This window comes from Stigmatopora argus, chromosome 14, assembly GCF_051989625.1.
Source record: "Stigmatopora argus isolate UIUO_Sarg chromosome 14, RoL_Sarg_1.0, whole genome shotgun sequence".
NCBI classification, from domain to species: Eukaryota; Metazoa; Chordata; class Actinopteri; order Syngnathiformes; family Syngnathidae; genus Stigmatopora; species Stigmatopora argus.
The window spans coordinates 6,524,747-6,541,240 of record NC_135400.1 but is presented as its reverse complement, the minus strand read 5'-3'; the positions used below and the strand labels follow the sequence as shown (position 1 = coordinate 6,541,240).

Below are 16,494 nucleotides of genomic sequence, written 5' to 3'. Positions count from 1 at the left end.
TTAAAATCTTGAATAAAATGGGTTGTTCAACACATTTGTCAGAATAACAGCAAACTTTGATTAAAAAAGAGAGCAAAAGATTATAGGCTGTTCAGCTAAAATGATCTATAATGCCTTAAAATGGAACACAAAACCAGAGACGTGTCAGAAAATGGACAACGACTATCAAAATGGATCGCAGCCAATGATTTGTTCCAGGAAGAGCAGACATCTGTGTGAAGCACATCTATTTATAAGAGTTCCATGCAAAGTATCTTTGTTAAAAAAAGCATGTATCACCTGGCCTAAAGAGAAAATAAAGAACATTTTGTTTTACGATGAGAGAAAAAAATATACTTTTGGATGCAGGGGGCGCAGACAGTTTGTGAGACGACCCCCAAAATTGGAATTCATACATGATAGTGATACATGGTGCATACAGGGAATCATGGATTGGTTTGCAATTGTCAAAATACTTGAAAAGGTCTGAAGCCCTTGAAATGGGTGTTTAAACAAAATAATGACCCAAAACACACAAGTAATATGCAAAGTTTTGTATCCAAACAAACACTGTTCGTGTCATGGAGGGCCTTTTGTAAATTGTGACTATCTCATCTCATCTCATTTTCTGAACCGCTTTATCCTCACTAGGGTCGCACGGGGTGCTGGAGCCTATCCCAGCTAACTTCGGGCCGGAGGCGGGTGGCCAATCCCTCGCAGGGGAGACGGACAACCATTCACACTAACCTCCGTACCTGAGGGCAATTTAGAGTGTCCAACTAGCTTACCATGCATGTCTTTGGAATGTGGGAGAAAACCGGAGTACCCGGAGAAAACCCATGCAGGCCTGGGGAAAACACGCCAACTCCACACACGATGACCGACCTAGATTTGAACCCAGGACCCCAGAACTGTGAAGCCGACGCGGTAACCAGTCATTAAACTGGTCATACAACAAAGTGGTACTCGGACGTTTCGTCAAAAGACGTTTGGTCCCTGGACGTTTGGTCGACCGGACGTTTGGTCGACCGGACGTTTGGTAGAACGGACGTTTGGTAGAACGGACGTTTGGTCGCCGGATTGTTACTGTTGAAACCAGCTCTCAAAATTATAATCATGAGAGAGAGTGAGTTTTATATCTAAATATCTAATATCAAAATATCAACAGTGAACTCTTTGTCATAATTTGACAGCGAGCGAACTCGGTGACCAAACGTCCGTTCTACCAAAGTCCGGTCAACCAAACGTCCGGGGACCAAACGTCCAGGGACCAAACGTCTTTCGACGAAACGTCCGGTCACGCAACAAAGTACTTTATAGGAATGGTAAATCCTAGAAACAAAAAAAGTTTGTACAAATAATTTTTCCCTTTGCAAAGTCAACGGCAGACTATTTGGATGTGGATGAATCTGGTTAGTCACACTGATATTATTTTGAACACTACAGTATTTCGTTGACACACAAAGTTTTTAAATGATTACCTGAGAGAGTACACGATAACACTGAACTTTAAATTAGGGCAACTGTATCAATAGACGGAAGTTACAATGTGTGTCAGTTTAGCAGGAGCTCCTATCAGGTTTCAGCATCTCTCTTAAATAGTATCGTGGAAATGCAAGGGCGTCCCTGAGCTATGACGATCCTCCGTCCCACGACTTAACTAAAACAGCACCTTGAGCGCAAGAAGAAGCCTTGGGTGGTGGAAATTGTTTGTTTGCTACAGCGCAGTGACAAGCCTTCTCCTGGGTGTATGCCAGAGAGAGGTCTCACACGTCCCACTGGTTTTCTATACATAGGCTCAGGGTGCCCTCCCGCCCACCTGTTGTTTGGGGTGCAAATTACCGAGAAGTCACAGTTGACATTCTGATGAACGTAACACCATCATATACATTGCTGGCTTGGTAAAAATGGCATCATTTTAACATCAATACTCTATGTGTGTGGCAATCAGACAATGTGAATTTTAAGTAATTAACTATTTACTGTTTGACATATTAAAACAAAAAATATAGTGTCAAGGCCGTGGATTTAAGTAGCATAGGCCATTTCTCAGTATTCCATGCCAGTGATATCCACTCTCCTTCATGAGATTATGATTCGGTTACCAGTTACCGGTGCATTATTTTTAGTGTCATGTCAATGTGGCACATTAGTATTTTATCAATAAAGCATAATTAAATTGTTAACAGCTATTACAACACAGATCGAGGCAGGTCAATGTACCCAGCAACAAAAAAAAAGAATCTGAGTAACAGGTTATGGTTTGCAACATCAAGTGTCATCATGTAGCAACAAGGCTCGGAAAAATAAAATTACACAACATTGCATCATGGTCATGTCCCCTAGTCAGGCTGTCACCAGTTCTTAATATACAAATCAAACCATGATTTCTCATGATGATCTAACCCTGTTGTCTTAACAATTCTTTCCTGAGGAACCAATGTTCTCAGACAGCTGTTTCTGTCATTTTTTAGAAGCTGTTCAAATAAATGTATACTATATTACAAGAAGTGATCTGTCATGCTTGCAGAAATAAAACATTTTATACAGTTTATTACAGGGGTGTCAGACTCGGGTTGGTTCGTGGGCCGCATTAATGTCAACTCGATTTTATGTGGGCCGGACCATTTTAGATATAATATTTAGATTTTTTTATATAAATGGATTAAAAGAACTGCATTAAAATCCCTGAATATTCATTTTTTTATAGGTCTAAAACAATGTTTATTTTAGCTTTTTTAAATATATTTTTAGATTTTACAAAATTAATTTTGAACTAAAAACACAGAAAAAATGGATTGAAAAATTACAATTATTGATTTAAAAGGGGGAAAATCAGGAAATTTAATATACATCTATACTCTTCATTTTAATTTGATCCTAAAACAGAAAGTCGGCACTCATGATTTACTTTCCCGGGCCACACAAAATGATGCGGCGGGCCAGATTTGCCCCCGGGCCGCCACTTTGACACATCTGGTTTATTATTTATATGCCACAAAATAAGTAACTACTGTATTCCAACATGACTTATGTTGACCCATTACTTAAGTTATTCAATAAATAAGACAATAATCTGCATTGTTATCGCCAATGAATAAGCAGAGAAAACCATACATATTTTACCAATCATTTATTTATAGACTTATAGTATCCAGTAATTTTGAGTAATTTGCACAATATATCAAATCGGTGTCACTGACTTGAAATTTGATTACTGGTAAGAGAAAAGTGAATCAGTGTTATATTGGAAAACTTGACAAGTCATTATCATATTCACGTAAATAAATGTTAAAAAAAACACTTAAAAAAATAAAATAAATAGGCACAGTGTCTCGGCCTCACAGTTCTGGGGTCGTGAGTTCAATCCCAGGTTGGTCCTCACTGTGTGGAGTTTGCATGTTCTCTGCAGACTTGTGGGGGTTTTCTCCGGGTATTCCGGTTTACTCCCATATCCCCAAAACATGCATGGTAGGCTGGTTGAACACTCTAAATTGCTCTTAAGTATGGATGTGAGCGTGAATGGTTGCCCGTCTCCTTGTGTCCTGCGATTGGCTGACCACCAATTCAGCTAACTACGGGCCCCTTGCCTGGGGCCCGTAGTTAGCTGGAATAGGCTCCAGCACCCACTGCGACCCTTGTGAGAAGAGGTGGTTCAGAAAATGAATGAATGATTCAAAAGTCAAAGTGGTATGACGTATAAATCAACAAATAGATTCGTAATTAAGCTATTGCTATTGCACTGGGTCCGATTCCCATGGAAACTATGTGTGAATGAGATCAGTATGATGACACCAGTAAGAGCACGTAACCTAAGTGTATTGAGGCACGGGAAACATTAGGACTATGAGGGTTGTGGTATGTGAGGGCCACATGGCAGCTGGACTCATTTCTAATACCAAAATTTAAGGGGTATGTCTTTATTTTTTATTTCATGCACAGATAATGACATTAAAAATGATTCTCTAATACCAAGTATATACACACAAAGCTATTATTGGCTGATATCCTTTTGTAAATTGTCACTAAGCACTCATCTCAATACATCTCATTTTCTGAACCGCTTTATCCTCACTAGGGTCACGGGGGGTGCTGGAGCCTATCCCAGCTGACTTCGGGCCAGTGGCGGGGGACACCCTGAATTGGTGGCCAGTCAATCGCAGGGCACAAGGAGTCAAACAACCATTCACACTCACACACATACCGACGGGCAATTTAGAGTGTCCAATCAGCCTACCATGCATGTGTTTGGAATGTGGGAGGAAACCAGAGTACCCGGAGAAAACCCACGCAGGCCCGGAGAGAACATGCAAACCCCACACAGGTGGACCGACCTGGATTTGAGTCCAGGTCCCCCACTGTGATGCCGAGGCACTATCACTAAGCACTATTTCTGTCAATTATATACATTAGTAGCTCAAGTGAGGAATGTATCAATGCTTTGAGTTGAGTGGCCCTGTGGTTAAGTGGTTAGTGCGTCGGCCTCACAGCTCTGGGATCCTGGGTTCAAATCCAGTTTGAATGAATGAATGTTTTGAGTTGAGATAGATGGATAGACCAAAATGATCTGTAACTATATTTCAGTTCCAGGCCACATATCAAAATGATCCTTAAAAAAAATTAGAATCTGTAAAATGATCCTTCAAAAATTATAGTCTGCACAAATATAGTATGAAAAATGAAAATGTTACCTGTCACAAGTCATTTGCTGTATTGGTACTGCCCATGCTAAATTTAGAAGCAAAACAATCTGTATCACAATATATAGTATATGAGTTGCATTTGACACACAATGACAATGACTGTTATAAGCTGTTTGGATGTGAATAGAAACAGGGACAGCATGCAAGGTGTTTGACTGCTGAATATGGCAAGCTAAACAGTGCAGGTGCAAATGAGGATTTTGTTTGTAATAGAGAGCAAGATAGAACACCAACATGAACTACAAACAACAAAACAAAATTTCCCATGTTTCCCAAAGTCCTTTGAAAACGTTTCATATTGGTTTGTAATGTCGTCACCTATGAAGATAACCTATTTGAATAAAGGTTTCCTGCAAATGGGTAAAGGCAGGACGGTTACGGCAGCTGTTCACAGCGGGAAGCCTGAGAATTAGCACGCTTCTGAATGGAAGTATAGCATCGAGGCTTTGGCTCACTGCTTGAACGGGGATAAGGTTACTAAGGTTGAAGCAGGCATCCGAGGAAAAAGAGGCCAGGGGCTAAAACTTGTGCATATTCCTAATGTGTCTTGATGCTTGGTTGCACAATAGGGTGTGTGTTTCATGCTGCAAATGTCAATTATAACACCGTTCACTCCACAGTCACCTTTAACAATCTGTCCACAGAGGCACAAGGTTGTCATGAATTCATTCCAGAGATCTTACATAATTAAATATGGATACTGGTGAACAGTCACACTGTACGCACAAAATAGAACTTTTTGGGGGGAATGCAGAGCAATGCAATATCATACTTTTATGCAATATGATAGGTGACTTTACAATGTATAAATCTTTTGCACATTTATTTGCATAAAATAATGTACCTAAACATAAGGCCTGGGATCAACATACAGTATACTTGTAAATCAAATGTCGATACTGTGGCCTACATAACCCTAGGTCTTTAGGATGTTGTCATGGGTGGGATTAAAGAGTTGTTAAGATACCTTGGCCAATTTATAACATAGCTGCCTCTGATTTCTTTTGTTCAGTCCCAGAGTTAGGAGTGTCAATACTGACTGCCTTTATTTGCCAATGATTTTAATTGGAATTTGTGTATAGAAGTTGGCAAACCTATTGCACTGGAGCAGGGGTGTCAAACTCGGGTTGGTTCACGGGCCGCATTAACGTCAATGCCATTTCATGTGGGCCGGACAATTTTAGATCTAATTTCTAGATGTTTTTTTTATTTTTTAAAATTGGATTAAAATAACTGGATCAAAAGTCCTAAATAGTCAATTTTTATAGATCTAAACGCAATGTTTATTTGAGCTTTTTTTCTTAGTAATGAAAAATATCTTTTAATCTTTTTTATTTCAAATGGAAACAAAATATTTTTTTAAGTGGAAAACGGAAAATATTTGTATATTTAATTTTAGATTTTACAAAATGCTTTTTGAACTAAAAACACAAAAGAAAAAAAATGGATTGAAAATATTGCAATGATTGATTTTAAAAAGGGGAAAATCAGGAAATGTATATCTATAATCATTTGAATTTGATCCTAAAACAGAAAGTAGGCACTCATGTTTTACTTTCTCGGGCCACACAAAATGATGCGGCGGGCCAGATTTGGCCCCCGGGCCGGCACTTTGACGAATGTGGTTTATTATTTATATGCCACAAAATAAGTAACTACTGTATTCCACCTATGCACTAGAGGAAACAAGGAAAATGCCCAGCTTCTCCCACACGCGCAAATAACCAATATTTAGGGGCCATTTATTCATTAATTTTTTGTACTGATTATCCTGAGTTTTGGAGGTGGATGAGCTGGTCAACTTGTGTAGGTGGGGGACACACAGAATTGGTGGCCAGCCAAACGCAGGACACACAGAGTCAAACAACCATTCACACTCACATCTAGGGGACAATTTAGAATGTTTAATCCGTTTACCATACATCTTTTGGGGATGTGTTGATGTATGCAGAGAAAACTCACATAGGCCCGGGGAGAACATGAAGACTCCCCACAGGAAGGTCGGAACCCACCAGGGATTGAACCCTCGATCTTAGAACTGTGAGGCGGACCTAAATCAGAAATAAATAAATGTAATAATAAATGTAATAATAATAAATGCAATGATAATAATAAATGTAATAGTAATAATAATAAATGCAATAATAATAATAAATGTAATAATAATAATATATGTAATAATAAAAAATGCAATAATATTAATAATAAATGTAATAATAATAATAATCACAGTAATAATAATAATAATGATAATTATTATTATAACAACAACAACAATAATAATAATAACAGTAATGATAACGTGATTTGTGGTTAGACACATTTTCTAGTGGTTTTAATGTTTTCTTTATTTGGCTATAGAAAATAATCATTCAATCCTGTACTCTATAAGGCACCAAACATGACTTCAAGCTACAGTTACGCATGTTCTCAAATTTTATGACAGTGGCTTATAAGCAGTAGCCTACTTTTGAGGTAACATGGTGAATAAGTGTTAACAGCCTGGTCCGAACGATGACCTCGTTTTTGTAGTGTACACATATTTTGCCCAATAAGGCAAAGTCAAAACAAAATATTCCCAGGGTACATTACACAGGGGTCAATATGCTAATTTTATCTCAGCAGCCAATGGCAATTCCAGAGTGGCACGCCTGATGGAGGAGGTGACTGAGTAGGGTTTCACGTTGAAGACATGACTAGCATACGTGCAATAATAAAAAGGAGACAGAAGACTAAGCTATCATTCATCTCCTCCTCTGTTTACTGTCAAGACCTTTATTAAGTAACAGAAGCATTGATCATGTGACAGCATCACTTGTGATTGGATAGAGGGTACCTGCTTATAATAGGAGTCTTAAGTGTGTGGCTCTCAAGTTACCTTCAGGAAGCATTGTAACTTCTCTTTTGGCCTTGCGCAGATTCAAAGGCAATGCTCATTACATTTCATTCTTGAATTGAATTAAAACATTAGAGGAGGTCAATTCATGGTAAATTAACTTGGCAAGGTTGTATTTGTCCTGATAATTCACCCCGGCAACAAGTATTCCAGACTGTGAGTTGTGTTTATACAGTGTTGAGCTTTTCTTGTCAAACCTAACTTGTAGCTCTTTTCTTATTATATGGTGTCTAGACTAGATAAACACCATGCAAGAAAAGATCCTTTTAAATAATTTAGCAAGTAAGAAAAAGCGTTATTCTGTAATCTTTTCCCTGTAATTGAACATAGTGCTTTCGGAGCATACATAATTTACAAAAAAAAAATCTGAATGATAACTTTGCTATACCCGTTTCTCAACAGTTCGATAGTGTCTTGTAATTAATTGTTGTTAGAAGGATGAGAAAAAAGAAAGATGAGATAACTTCTTATCTCATCTCATTTTCTGAACCGCTTTATTAGGGTCATGAGGGGTGCTGGAGCCATTCCCAGCTGTCTCCGAGCCAGAGGCGGTAGGACACCCTTAATCGGTGGCCAGCCAAGGAGACAAACAACCATTCACGCTCACGCCTATGGGCAATTTAGAGTGTCCAATCAAACCGGAGTACCTGGAGGAAACCCACACAGGCCCGGGGAGAACATGCAAACTCCACACAGATGGACGTGACCTGGATTTGAACCCAGGACTCCAGAGCTGTGAGATAACTTACAAAAGCAAATTTATTATTAGATTCTACCGATAAAATAGATCCCCTTAAGGTTTTGCAAGATGCATAGATTTCCACTGAGAGGTGCTAAAGCCTAACACAAAATTCAATCCATGCTACATCACACTGGAGGAGGAGAATAGGTAAGACTTTATTAAATTTTTTAATGAAGACACATAAAAAGAGATTTAGGAAATACATAACAAATAACCACAGTATCCAATAGTATACAGAAAAGCCAAAACATACTGTGTACATAAAACACATTTTGGAGTTAGCAGTAATTCCAGAAATGTGCTCAAATATGAAATTCATTTACATGCAGTTTTAGATTTAAAAAAAAATCAAATACATTCAAATAAAAATACATAGGTCAGCAACTTGCACGTGATTGGGAATTTCTTTTTTTCTTCTGCTATTGCTGGGTCATGCTGCATGCAGCAGAGACACTTTAGGTCGCAGCATGCCTATATTTCCTGCTGACTGCTGTATTCAGCTGGTTTCGATGTAGTCTGAATAGCTGTATCATGTCGACTTTGAACTGCTTTTGTTAAAAGCGTATTTCTTATCATTTTTGTAGGAGCTATGTAACATTGAATAAAGTGATTGATGGTGACCGTGGCAATAACATTGACATTGTCAAATTTGGTCCAATGGGACTTTGAGATTGATGTTTCTTGTCCAAAGCTCTATGTTGTCAGCAATCCTCGGTATACTCCAAAAGGATGATAGTCAGCTGAAGAGACATGTATTGTATGTGGATCGGATGCCACGTGTAAGCCGATGATTCCAAATCTGACAAATGTGACCAAATGGCTCACATATGGCAAAAAGGAGAAAAAAAAAAAAACCCTACCCTGCATGTTTTAGCGACGTGGGAGGAATCCGGATTACCTGGAGAAATCCCACACAAACCTGGGGAGAACATGCTCCACACAGGAAGGTCCGAAACGTATTCAACGTATTCAACTTTCATTCATTCATTCATGTTCTGTACCGTTTATACTCACAAGGGTTGCGGGGGGTGCTGGAGCCTATCCCAGCCAACGATAGGCACCAGGCAGGGGACAGCCTGAATTGGTGCGTGACCGGACGTTTCGTCGAAAGACGTTTGGTCCCCGGACTTTTGGTCGACCGGACGTTTGGTCGACCGGACGTTTGGTCGACCGGACGTTTGGTCGACCGGACGTTTGGTAGAACGGACGTTTGGTAGAACGGACGTTTGGTAGAAAAGACGTTTGGTAGAATGGACGTTTGGTCGCCGGGTTCGCTCGCGGTCAAATTATGACAGAGTTTACTGTTGATATTTTGATATTAGATATTTAGATATTAAACTCACTCTCTCTCTCTCTCTCATGATTATAATTTTGAGAGCTGGTTTCAACAGTAACAACCCGGCGACCAAACGTCCGTTCTACCAAACGTCCGTTCTACCAAACGTCCGTTCTACCAAACGTCCGTTCTACCAAACGTCCGGTCGACCAAACGTCCGGTCGACCAAACGTCCGGTCGACCAAACGTCCGGTCGACCAAACGTCCGGTCGACCAAACGTCCGGTCGACCAAACGTCCGGTCGACCAAACGTCCGGTCGACCAAACGTCCGGTCGACCAAACGTCCGGTCGACCAAACGTCCGGTCGAACAAACGTCCGGTCGACCAAACGTCCGGGGACCAAACGTCTTTCGACGAAACGTCCGAGTACCGAATTGGTGGCCAGCCAATCGCAGGGCACATTGGGGGAAAACATTTACGCTCTCACTCATACTGAGGGGCAATTTTGAGAGTTCAATCAGCCTACCATGCATGTTTTGGTGATGTGGGGAGAAATCACAGTACCCAAAGAAAACCGGTGCAAGCCCGGGGAGACCATGCAAACTCTCCACAGGGAGGTCCAAAACTAGGCTTGAACACTCGATCCCAGAACTTTTGGGCCGACACACTAACCACTCGCCCATGGGGTGTTTATTCAACCAATTTCCACTAAGTGTGAAGTTAGTCTTTAGCTTGTACTTCTTGATAGAGCATATGAATCCAGGCAGACGTCGTATACAAAAAGAACTGCAGTAACCCCCAGTGGATTTTGCAAATCGCAGGAACAGCAAACACTCAGAGGAGGCAGGAAGTAAGTTGCCATTAGTAAATTATTGAGGCAACCAGGCAACCTCATACTTGGGCTTGGACTTCACCTAATATTTCAAGCAATTTTCATTAACTAGTCACTAAGTTGAAAATGCTTTAAGCAGATGGTATTCTTGTGTCTTGCCACGTCTGAACATAGCATTTTCTTACTTTTTATAACCTCTTTGACACTCCACACACTCATGTCAGTTGAATCAATAATGAATGAATATGACAAGAGCGTTGTCAATCTCTGCAGGCACTTTCTCTCTGGATAACTGTGTAGAGAGTCATGACAAAGCTCCACGCCCCAGTGGCGCAGTAGGATTTAAAGTAAGACCACAAAGCAAAAGGACATGCTCATTGTTCCGTAATGCAGAACATGAGAGTGAGCAGTTGCGGATGTCTGTCTCAGAGCACAAACCTCCGCTTGTCCCCCGCTGATGTGTATGTAGCCACAGCCACATCTGCAACTCAACAGGGGATGGATATCAATAATGCTGGTGTCCCGAGGAAAAAAGGAGGCAAAGAAAGAAGCATGGGGTCCGATTTAACAATTTTTATTGGATTCCACGTGAAAGGCGATTCTTTGGGTTTTCTTGGAAATCTATGGATTTTAAGATAATACTGTATTGGTAAAATCTTGTATTGCGGCAGGGGGGAGACAAATCCTAAAGATGAGTCATTAAATTTTTCATGGAAAAATGGTCCTGGCAAAAAGAAAAAGAAATTACAGGAATTTTTGACTTGGCTGAATTTTTTTCCAGGTGAAATCATGAAATGCAAATTTTTCTGTCGATCCTCACAACATAAGGGCACCTGACATTTACTGATGAGACTGGCAATTGCCTCTTAGTTCACCACCAACACACACACAGACACACACTGCATCAAATGTTTAAGCAATTAACAATAAGTCTATATACACATACTGTACAGGTTGGACTAGAAGCTATAATAGAGAAAAGAGAAAAGGAAACTAGAGGAAACCAATATTGATAAACATATATATATATATATATATATATATATATATATATATATATATATATATATATATATATATATATATATATATATATATATATATATATAGAGAGAGAGAGATATAGATACATATATATAATCAAACATTGGTGAGAAGTGGAAAAGAACACGGGAACTGCAGGACTTGACTGCCACCCTGAGCAGACAGATTACGATGGTAAGTGGACTTGAGGGATTTAGTGCCAACAGTAAAGTAAGGCAGGCTCAACACAGAGCATGTGAGAGATATAAAGCTAAAACCACAGAGATCCCGTTCTTGTCCCACTTTAAAATATAGGGAAAACCAAGCACAGCCAACAGTCATTTTCAAATGGGCCTTTCCCCATAAAATATGCAAAGTTGATGTTTCTTCTTTTCAGTCTATTTCAAAGTGTGTATTTTGGTAAACCACTGAATTTGAACTGGAAAATAACTAAATAGTACTACAGCACCAAGCCTGCTGTAAAACTTAAACCGAACAAAGTAATGTCCGATAAGTTAGACAAGTTTAACCGATGCACAAAAGATAAAGCAAGCAAGAGAATTTAATATTGAGTTACAGGATTAAGCCAAAAAAAGCACATGATCCTCCAATAAGACAAAATTCATTGATCTCTGGCAGTGTTATATATACATATATTCTTAACTCACAATGTGGATGTATGTAAAACACACTTTGTTGTTTCATTAACAGATGTGTTGAAATTTGGGTGTGTGATAATGATAACTGCTATCATGAAGTCTTTTAAAACTTTATTTTACTGTCAAATAAAGTACAACCTCAGTTCTCTGTAAAAGCCAAGTCATATCTTGTGAGTATTGGCTTTTGTTTTGATATTCAGGGGGTAAAAACTACTTAAAATACCATGGTAATAATTTCACTTATAATTCATGTTATTTTTGTTACAGGCCTATTTCACTAATGTTTATTTATTTAAATTAACACAGCAGCAAGATCCGTTTGAGGTTACTGATTCCTTTTGCAATTTCATCATCAATGACAAAGTACTGTAGGCTTTAAAAGTCCATAGGCATTTTAACTAATTAGAATTAATGCTTTCAGTGATAAAACTCTCAATTTAATTGTTGGTTATAGATGATAAGGCACAATATTGTAGGAGTCTTATCAGTTTTAAATTTGATTTTTTTGCATAACAGGCATTATATTGAGAAAGACACTTAAAACGGTTCTTGTTTTTGTCACTCAAACTACTCAGACCTGACAACAACAACCGAATGTACGTCACTGTGTATCATCAGAAAACACACCTGCAAAATACAAAGGCAGCATTGACTGAGGTTTTTGATGACTGAGGCTTCAAAGCTGTGTCAGATAAAAAAGAAATGGGTGAAACTTGTTCATACAGTACACCTACACTTTGAATAATAGTATGCTAGATGGATAAAAGTTGTGATCACATCTGCACTAAGTATTTAACGGAATTGGATTTTTTTTGCACAAGTGCAAAAATGTGAAAAACAACAAAATGTCATTTTTCTGCTGTTTAAAAGTTGAGAACAATAAAAGCCAAGATTTCAAGAAAGTTAGAAAAGCAATCAAATTCAAGTATTTTAAAACATTATTGGGCTATTGCAATGGAAATGTTTACATGTAGGTCACATTTACTATAGTCGCTTATATACTGATTTTGCCCAAACAGAAAACAATATATGAAAAGAAGAATGTTGTGTATTTTGTTCTACTCATCTGGCTGTAAATTTGTCAATTTTGCTATAGGACTTTAATTTCATCTGGTTTGTGACTATTTCCATAGAATTCATCCCAAAATGTCACCACGTGTCAATTGTTTTTTTGTGTTTAAACGTTATTTTCTCCGATGTCATAGTTCTAAGAAATTCCTAATTTGCATATCTATTATATTACAGCAAGCATCTTTTAGGTCGTTTAAACTAAACAATTAGTGTTGCGTGAAGATGAACTTGCATTGCATTGTGATTTCTGCACAATAAATGTGAAAGTATCTGTATTATGCAAAACTTAAAAAGGGGTAAATTGATACATGTTTATTCATGTATCTACGTAATAATACTTGTGTCTGAGTAGTGGGTGAAAGATCATATTAACTCATTCACTGCCATTGAAAATAATAGAATCTATATCCAATTCATTTCAACTGGGTACTCGGACGTTTCGTCGAAAGACGTTTGGTCCCCGGACGTTTGGTCGACCGGACGTTTGGTCGACCGGACGTTTGGTCGACCGGACGTTTGGTCGACCGGACGTTTGGTAGAACGGACGTTTGGTAGAATGAACATTTGGTAGAACGGACGTTTGGTCGCTGGGTTGTTACTGTTGAAACCAGCTCTCAAAATTATAATCATGAGAGAGAAAGAGAGAGAGAGATAGTTTAATATCTAAATATCTAATATCAAAATATCAACAGTAAACTCTCTGTCATAATTTGACAGCGAGCGAACCCGGCGACCAGACGTCCGTTCTACCAAACGTCCGTTCTACCAAACGTCTGTTCTACCAAACGTCCGGTCGACCAAATGTCCGTTCTACCAAACGTCCGGTCGACCAAACGTCCGGTCGACCAAACGTCCGGTCGACCAAACGTCCGGTCGACCAAACGTCCGGTCGACCAAACGTCCGGTCGACCAAACGTCCGGTCGGCCAAACGTCCGGTCGACCAAACGTCCGGGGACCAAACGTCCGGGGACCAAACGTCTTTCGATGAAACGTCCGGTCACGTTTCAATTGGGACAAGTGGCATCGATTGATCAAGTTTCACTCCAAATGACGGCGATGAATGCCGATCTAATTTGACTGCAGTCAAACCATCGCCGTTTGCACCTTTGAGTCTAAACGGATTGGAAGTCTATTTCCGTCAATGGCAGTTAATAAAGCGAAAGCTGGAAGGTGTTACCTCCCAGCCAAGAGACTGCAAATAGGGACAAATTAAGACTTTGGCATGAACCCCCTGAGACGTCACTCTTAAATGACTAACAGAGCAACACCACACTCAGCAGAATAAAGCCTGCTCGATGATAATCTTTGTCATGCAGGTGATGTATAGCAGCAAACGATGATTAGAGTGAAGAACAAAACCATAATCCCAGCGGTTTCAATTATAGGATTTAATTATGGCAATAGCTAAGCACACATTATTCATATCAGCAATGTGGTACCAAATGCAGTACACTTGTATATAAAATGACTCCAGGGAAAATGTTCAAGCATACAGTATGCAAAGCAATGCAGAGATAGCAGCAAAGTCATGTTGTTGTTGGATACCTAAGTGTGATAAACATAAATGTGTTTCAGCAGATTTTTTTTGTTACCTTTTTGATGTAAGTGAGTAACAGCAAATACTAAATATTTGATCTTTGCTATAGCATTAAATAATAGTACTAGAATGTTTTAGACTAGACCGTACCAGCTAAATGTAGGAAAGACAGAGGTAATAATTTTTGGGCAAAAAAGGAAAGGTCAATGATAAGAGGTGAACCTTGCCTTAGTTTCTTTGAAAGTTACAGTTATGCTGGGTTTTGGGTTCTTAACATAAAAATCAATATGTATGTTGGAGCCAATCCAGAATACTGCTGCCAGAGTCGTCACAATTACAAAGGAAAATGGACCATATTACATCTGTTATGAAATCACAGCACTCGCTTCCGATGAGTCCAAGGATGGACTATAAAGTCTTAATGGTGGGCTTCAAAACACTTAATAGCCTTGGACTAAAATGCAAGATGGGTTGGGTTGATCCCCAAGAAGCATCTAGACACCTTAAGCCGTGCTGGTCCGCTAGAGTTGCATAGTATGCAAGAATAATAAATAATCATCACGGTTTGATCACCTTTATTCATTTTCTGAACCACTTTATTCTCTCTATGGTGGCGGGGGCTACTGGAGCCTATCCCAGCTGACTTCGGGTCAGAGGCAGGGGACACCCTGAATCGTGCAAACATGCAAACTCCACACAGATCCACTTAAATTGAGATTATAAAGATGTTTGAACAAGATATATGTATCAGAATTCTTATAGTTCCTCCATTTTGTTTTGTTATCAATCTCTTGAATTTTTTGACATTTTACTGTCACTGCTAAAGAAAGTTGTGATTTTGCAGAAACTTTTACAACACAAAGAACCTCTAGAAGAGCCTCATCTCTGTTCTTAAGACAGAGATCACTTATCATGAATAATTCACCACTGGAGCTACCTTTATGCAGTGCAATTTGTAGCTTATACCTCAACCCATACTATGTGTTTAAAAATTGAATCAACCTACAGTAGATAAGTGGCCCAAAAAATGTGTATTGTATTGGATCTTGATTCTCAGAGTTAACTATTTAATTTGAAATATTTTTCTAACAACATTCATATTTAGAATTTCTGATTCAGTTGAGAAAATGCAGGCATTCATTTGTAAATTTGGCATGTGTCTTGTGATTTTTATCAGGACAGGAAAAAGAAATCTGCTTTTTTTGTTATTTTAATTGTATTTGCCTTGCTAGAGAGGATTCTATAACCCTATTTTTTTCTAAAATCATTGACTGTTTATTTTTTGTAATTTTATGGACACTTGTTTCATGAACAACTTTTTGGGTGAATTAAATAGAGTGTGGTGGCCTGGTGGACATGTGGTTGTCGTATCGGCCTCGCAGTTCTCGGGTCAAGGGTTTGATCCCAGGTTGGTCCTCACTGTGTGGAATTTGGATGTTCTCCCTGGGCTTATGTGGGTTTTTTCCAGGTACTCCAGTTTCCTCCCACATCCCAAAGACATGCATGTAGTGCTGGTTCAACAGTCTAAATTGCTCCTAGTTAGCATATCTGGAATCTCAACATCTGAATCTAGAGATCTTCAAGCTGGAACATAGGACAATTGAAACAATGCTACAAGTCTGCCTCTTTGTCATTTAAATCACAAATAAAAACCAAAAATATAAACCATTAGTATATGCGTTATTTTAAAACAGTAGACACTTGCAGATCAAATTCTTTGGAATAAATTTACATTTTAACAGCACTGCAGCGTATTGTATTTTAGATGTTTTCT

At 38.9% G+C, this 16,494-nt stretch overlaps 1 long non-coding RNA gene across 1 annotated transcript in view; it reads right to left on the bottom strand.

Annotated features, from left to right (window-relative positions):
- Positions 1–6,643: 6,643 nt before the first annotated feature.
- LOC144088916 (uncharacterized) overlaps positions 6,644–16,494 on the bottom strand; it is a 43,543-nt gene continuing 33,692 nt past the window's right edge. The window contains exon 3 of the long non-coding RNA XR_013304957.1: positions 6,644–6,733. This is a non-coding gene — a long non-coding RNA (uncharacterized LOC144088916). The remainder of the gene's footprint in view (positions 6,734–16,494) is intronic.